Genomic DNA, 7,221 nt, shown 5'->3' with positions numbered 1-7,221 from the left:
AGTGAAGCCAGGTGTGATAAGACTAAGACAGAACAAATGGAAAATGAAAAGTGGATCGGCGGTGGCTAGAAAGCCGGTGACGTCGACCAACGCCGCCCGAAACAAGGAGAGGGACCGACTTCGTTGGAAGTCAAAACACCATCCTCTCTGCCCATCAAAGATGAGAATGACAAAGCTTATCACGTTACATCACCTTACGGAAAATCACATGATATCACAATGTGACATTTAGCTTCTTTTGGAATAAAAAAAAATATATACATGTATATACATCACACTCGTTCCATCACAGTTCAAATCACATCATTACACAGTCTCAGGTGCCTGTGAGGACAGAACCTTTATTGACAGTCTCAGGTGCCTGTTATGACAGAGCCTTTATCGACAGTCTCAGGTGCCTGTGAGGACGGAGCCTTTATTGACAGTCTCAGGTGCCTGTTATGACAGAGTCTTAATTGACAGTCTCAGGTACCTGTTATGACAGAGTCTTAATTGACAGTCTCAGGTGCCTGTGAGGACGGAGCCTTTATTGACAGTCTCAGGTGCCTGTTATGATAGAGCCTTTATCGACAGTCTCAGGAGCCTGTGATGACAGAGCCTTTATTGACAGTCTCAGGTGCCTGTTATGACAGAGCCTTTATCGACAGTCTCAGGAGCCTGTGATGACAGAGCATTTATTGACAGGATCCTTTGTAATGCCTCTACTGTAAAATCCCCCAAAAGTCCCAAAAAATACTCAGCCTCACTCACAACGATGCCTGTTTCTCCGATTTCCTCTTTGTTTGCGCTGTGCAGTTGATAACCAATGCAATGAACCGTCTCCTTCGCCCTAACAGGGGCACCTGTTCACCACCACCATTTAAGCATTTAGACTCAGCTGGCATATGATACTCTGGGTAGAAAAAAAATGTCCCATTATAGCTACAAGGTACCAAACTGTACCGCGTAAGTTCATATGTGTACATGTGAAGTGTACCCTTTGACCTCTGTGTACCCCAGGGAACAACACTGTAATATACTCTAAACCAAACCCTTATTATATGAGAGTGCGTTAATATGTTCCAAGCAATTAGTATGAACCTGGTGACACTGCATACTTTACTTCAAGTGCCCTTGAGCACGGCTAGTTTTACTTTTTGATGGTGATAATTGGACGATTATTTACTTGGTTCTAGGTAGCTTTTAGCAAAGTGACGGAAATGCATTCTTGCCAGTAAGGGGTGCAAAGTAAACCAGGGGGTAATTGAGGGACAGTGAAATACAAGCCTTGGTTTTTATTTTTATTTTTATTTTTTTTAACCTTTATTTAACCAGGCAAGTCAGTTAAGAACACATTCTTATTTTATTAACCCACGGCCTGGGAACCGTGGGTTAACTGCCTGTTCAGGGGCAGAACGACAGATTTGTACCTTGTCAGCTCGGGGGTTTGAACTCGCAACCTTCCGTTTACTAGTCCAACGCTCTAACCACTAGGCTACGCTGCCAGGGTGGGGTGGGGTGAAAGTGCTTGTCAAGTCGGAGTGGTGAGTGTGAGAGATTGCGTGAGTGTGTATGAGTGTGTGTGAGTGTGTGTGTGTGTGTGTGAGTGAGTCAGTGTGTATGTGTGTGTGAGTGTGTGTGTGTGTGTGTGTGTGTGTGTGTGCGTGCGTGCGTGCGTGCGTGCGTGCGTGTGTGCGAGCGAGTGAGTGAGTGAGTGAGTGAGTGAGTGAGTGAGTGAGTGAGTGAGTGAGTGAAGGTGCTATCTTACTTTAAGGTTTATGTTGATTAGTTTTAGTTTCCATTATTTCAAGAATGAGGAGGCAGCAGAGTAAAAGTCAGTTTATGCCATGTTGACATGGGGACGAGGATAGAGGACAGACAACACATTCAAACTCATTCATACCCTCCTCTCAGTCTATCCTTATCCTTTATAGACCTGAGGCTATAGCCCCGTATAGGGTGGTTCCAGCATAACAGACATAAGTAGCCCATCCCAGATACTCACATTTCTCCACGGACACTGCCAAGGATAACAGGTAAACAACTTAGGTATGGCTGAGTGTTTTACTCAATCACTCTCAACTCTGGTTACTAACATCAACACTGGGGTTCTTTTACACCACTTTTACACCACTCCGAAATCAAAATCAAAATCAACAGTGTCAAAGTGGTCCATTTACTGTGTACACTTGTGGTTCACTCGTACGCCCTTCTATTCTCATACACTGCTCAATAAAATCCCAGAAAATCATGCGTAGAAATCAACTAGTACTGTCAGTACTGTATATGTAAAATGATTAAGGGAATAGTAGACATATGCACAAGTATTCCCATACAGGTACAGTTTAAAACATTCTCACACCTATCTTTTTAAACTGATCAGAGTACTCAACTCCTGATGTTAAAGTTGAAACACTGAGGTAAACACTAATGTTCAGGCACTATTTAAAAAACAATAAAAAAATACATAGAACCCTTCTTGCCTTCCAAAGAATGATCATAGAACCCTTTCTTCCAAAAAAGGGTTCTTAGGATGTTAAAGATTCTAGGTAGAACCCTTCTTGCCTTCCAAAGAATGATCATAGAACCCTTTCTTCCAAAAAAGGGTTCTTAGGATGTTAAAGATTCTAGGTAGAACCCTTCTTGCCTTCCAAAGAATTATCATAGAACCCTTTCTTCCAAAAAAGGGTTCTTAGGATGTTAAAGATTCTAGGTAGAACCCTTCTTGCCTTCCAAAGAATCATCAAAGAACCCTTTCTTCCAAAAAAGGGTTCTTAGGATGTTAAAGATTCTAGGGAGAACCCTTCTTGCCTTCCAAATAATTATCATAGAACCCTTTCTTCCAAAAAAGGGTTCTTAGGATGTTAAAGATTCTAGGGAGAACCCTTCTTGCCTTCCAAAGAATCATCAAAGAACCCTTTCTTCCAAAAAAGGGTTCTTAGGATGTTAAAGATTCTAGGGAGAACCCTTCTTGCCTTCCAAATAATTATCATAGAACCCTTTCTTCCAAAAAAGGGTTCTTAGGATGTTAAAGATTCTAGGTAGAACCCTTCTTGCCTTCCAAAGAATCATCAAAGAACCCTTTCTTCCAAAAAAGGGTTCTTAGGATGTTAAAGATTCTAGGTAGAACCCTTTGCCTTTTTTAAATGAACCCTCGTTTTCCAAAAAGGTTCTTCAGATGAAAACGGTTCTTGGTAGAAACCTATCCCTCCACAGAGAACCCATTCAGAACCCTATTTTTGTATATGAACACACATGCGGATATTCTGGACCATAAACCAGTACTATTCTATATCCTGTCTTACTTTTGGCCTCTCTTATGTTGTCATAATACAACCAGGGAGAGGACTATGGATAGACGTATGGTATCTTTCATATCAAAGGCAGAAAAAGGATTATACAAACCTAGATTCATTATTTCCATCCCCTTTGATGATTGGTATCGTTCCATCCATCTAATACCAGTCAGTTTAACTGACACATTGCCATGACCACATACGGTACGGTACATTATGTAATGACACGCTTTTATGAAAATAGCCATGACTGCTTTTCCAATCCTCTCTCTCCACCAGTGGATCAGATCCGCTGGGTATCGGTAATAATACACAACGAGAAAATAATGCTGCAGAAATGACCTTCTCCCAAACAATTCTTCTGTCATTTTTTTGTGTACAATAACAAATTTATGTTATCCTTTTCCACAACAACCTAATCAAACATAACCACATTTCCAATACACTGTCCCAGCTACTCGATAATATTAACAGTCTATAGCAAGAGACTAGCAACTACCTGACTGTGCAGTATATGAACTTATCTGTTCTATTCAAATACACACCGGCCCTTCGTGGGAGATTTATGGTTTAGTAAAATTACAGGCAAAACAAATGAGGGGAGCGAAAGCCAACAGAGGCCGGCTCTCTTACAAACAAAAGCACTTTCTTGGCAGTGAACGCAACACACTGCCCTACATCCTTTTAGCAATCTCACTATACCACTCTCCATTTAAACATAACTTAAAAACAGGTTGTTTTATTTTGGACTGTCTCCCTTGGCAGTGAACGCAACACACTGACCTACATCCTTTTAGCAATCTCACTATACCACTCTCCATTTAAACATAACTTAAAAACACGTTGTTTTATTTTGGACTGTCTCCCTTGGCAGTGAACGCAACACACTGCCCTACATCCTTTTAGCGATCTCACTATACCACTCTCCATTTAAACATAACTTAAAAACAGGTTGTTTTATTTTGGACTGTCTCCCTTGGCAGTGAACGCAACACACTGCCCTACATCCTTTTAGCAATCTCACTATACCACTCTCCATTTAAACATAACTTAAAAACACGTTGTTTTATTTTGGACTGTCTCCCTGTGTTGTTATGCCTTAACTGACCTGGTGTTGGAGCCTTCTAGCACATGAAGACTCTGGGCAAAATAAGTGCACTATATAGGGAATAGGGGGCCATTTAGAAGGCATGCTCACTCTGAAGCAGAGACCCTGAGGGGAGTTCCACAGAGGCCCTAATCACAGGTGGCTATGGAAATTACTCTCCATTTAAACATAAGAGAGAGAGAGAGAGAGAGAGAGAGAGAGAAAACACGTTGTTTTAGGTTTGGAGAGAGGTAAAGAGAGGTCTAGAGAGAGGTAGAGAGGTGGCAGTGAGAGAGAGAGAGTTAACATGAGAGGTAAATCATCTGCACAGGGAGACTAGCATATACAGTGCATTCGGAAAGGATTCAGACCCCTTGACATGTTCCATATTTTGTTACGATACAGCCTTTATCTAAATTTGATTAAATTAAATAAAAAACTACCACTACCCTCCATTTAAACATAACTTAAAAACAGGTAAATGTTTTATTTTGGACTGTCTCCCTGTATTAACAGTTGTTATGCCATTAACAGTATTAGGGTAAATTCCACCTGGTGTTGGTATTAAGTATTCTAAGCACATTGAAGACTCTGGGCAAAATATTAGTGCATTAACAGTATTAGGGTAAATTCAGTATTAGGTATTTATTAGGAAGGTAATAACAGTATTAGGTATTAACAGTATTAGGGTAAATACCAGTATTAGGTATTAACAGTATTAGGTAATAACAGTATTAGTATTAACAGTATCAGGGTAAATACCAGTAAGAGGTAATAACAGTATTAGTTCAGTATCAGGGTAAATACCCTAGGTATTAACAGTATTGGTAAATACCAGTATTAGGTATTAACAGTAATGATGTATTGTATTAAGAGAGGGTAAAGAGATTAGAGAGTAAATACCAGAGGTATTAACAGTATTAGGGTATATAGAGTATTAGGTAGTATCAGGTGGTAAATACCAGTATTAGGTATTAACAGTATCAGGGTAAATAGTATTAGGTATTAACAGTATCAGGGTAAATACCAGATTAGGTATTAACAGTATCAGGGTAAATACCAGTATTAGGTATTAACAGTATCAGGGTAAATACCAGTATTAGAGAGTATCAGTAAATACCAGTATTAGTATTAACAGTATTAGGGTAAATACCAGTATTAGGTATTAACAGTATCAGAGGTAAATACCAGTATTAGGCATTAACAGAGGGTAAATACCAGTATTAGGTATTAACAGTATCAGGGTAAATACCAGTATTAGGTATTAACAGTATCAGGGTAAATACCAGTATTAGGTATTAACAGTAGAGGTAGAGAGGTAAATACCAGTATTAGGTATTAACAGTATCAGGGTAAATACCAGTATTAGGAGGTCAGGGTAAATACCAGAGGTATTAACAGGTATACCAGTATTAGGTATTAACAGATTAGGTAAATACCAGTATTAGGTAGAGTATTAGGTATATACCAGAGGTATTAACAGTATCAGGGTAAATACCAGTATTAGGTATTAACAGTATCAGGGTAAATACCAGTATTAGGTATTAACAGTATCAGGGTAAATACCAGTATTAGGTATTAACAGTATCAGGGTAAATACCAGTATTAGGTATTAACAGTATTAGGGTAAATACCAGTATTAGGTATTAACAGAGGGTAAATACCAGTATTAGGTATTAACAGTATCAGGGTAAATACCAGATTAAAGTATCAGGGTAAATACCAGTATTAGGTATTAACATGACCAGGTAAACCATCTGCATAGGGAGACTAGCATATACAGTGCATTAACAAATCAGGGTAAATACCAGACCCCTTAACATGTTTCATATTTTGTACGAGGGTAAATACAGCCTTTATCTAAAGGGTAAATACCAGTATTGATTAAAGTATTAGGGTAAATAAAAAGGTATTAACAGTATCAGTGTAAATACCAGTATTAGGTATTAACAGTATTCGGGTAAATACCAGTTAGGTATTAACAGTATCAGTGTAAATACCAGTATTAGGTATTAACAGGTTTGTAGATATTTTGGGGTATCAAATACCAGTATTAGGTATTAAAAGTATCAGGGTAAATACCAGGTATTAAGGTATTAAATTAGTTTAACAGTATCAGGTAAATACCAGTATTAGGTATTAACAGTATTCGGGTAAATACCAGTATTAGGTATTAACAGTATCAGGGTAAATTAGGTATTATTAAAACAGTATTAGGTATTAACAGTATTAGGGTAAATACCAGTATCAGGTATTAACAGTATTATACAGTATTAGGTATGAACAGTATCAGTGTAAATACCAGTATTAGGTATTAACAGTATTAGGGTAAATACCAGTATTAGGTATTAACAGTATCAGGGTAAATACCAGTATTAGGTATTAACAGTATTAGGGTAATACCAGTATTAGGTATTAACAGTATTAGGGTAAATACCAGTATTAGGTAATAACAGTATTAGGTATTAACAGTATTAGGTAATAACAGTATTAGGTATTAACAGTATTAGGTAAATACCAGTATTAGGTATTAACCGTATTAGGGTAAATACCAGTATTAGGTATTAACAGTATTAGGTAATAACAGTATTAGGTATTAACAGTATTAGGGTAAATACCAGTATTAGGTATTAACAGTATTAGGGTAAATACCAGTATTAGGTATTAACAGTATCAGGGTAAATACCAGTATTAGGTATTAACAGTATCAGGGTAAATACCAGTATTAGGTATTAACAGTATCAGGGTAAATACCAGTATTAGGTATTAACAGTATCAGGGTAAATACCAGTATTAGGTATTAACAGTATTAGGGTAAATACCAGTATTAGGTATTAACAGTATCAGGGTAAATACCAG

The sequence above is a fragment of the Oncorhynchus keta genome, chromosome 24 (genome assembly GCF_023373465.1).
Source record: "Oncorhynchus keta strain PuntledgeMale-10-30-2019 chromosome 24, Oket_V2, whole genome shotgun sequence".
Classification (NCBI taxonomy): Eukaryota; Metazoa; Chordata; class Actinopteri; order Salmoniformes; family Salmonidae; genus Oncorhynchus; species Oncorhynchus keta.
The sequence above is the reverse complement of the archived record's forward strand: the minus strand, read 5'-3'. Positions refer to the sequence as shown.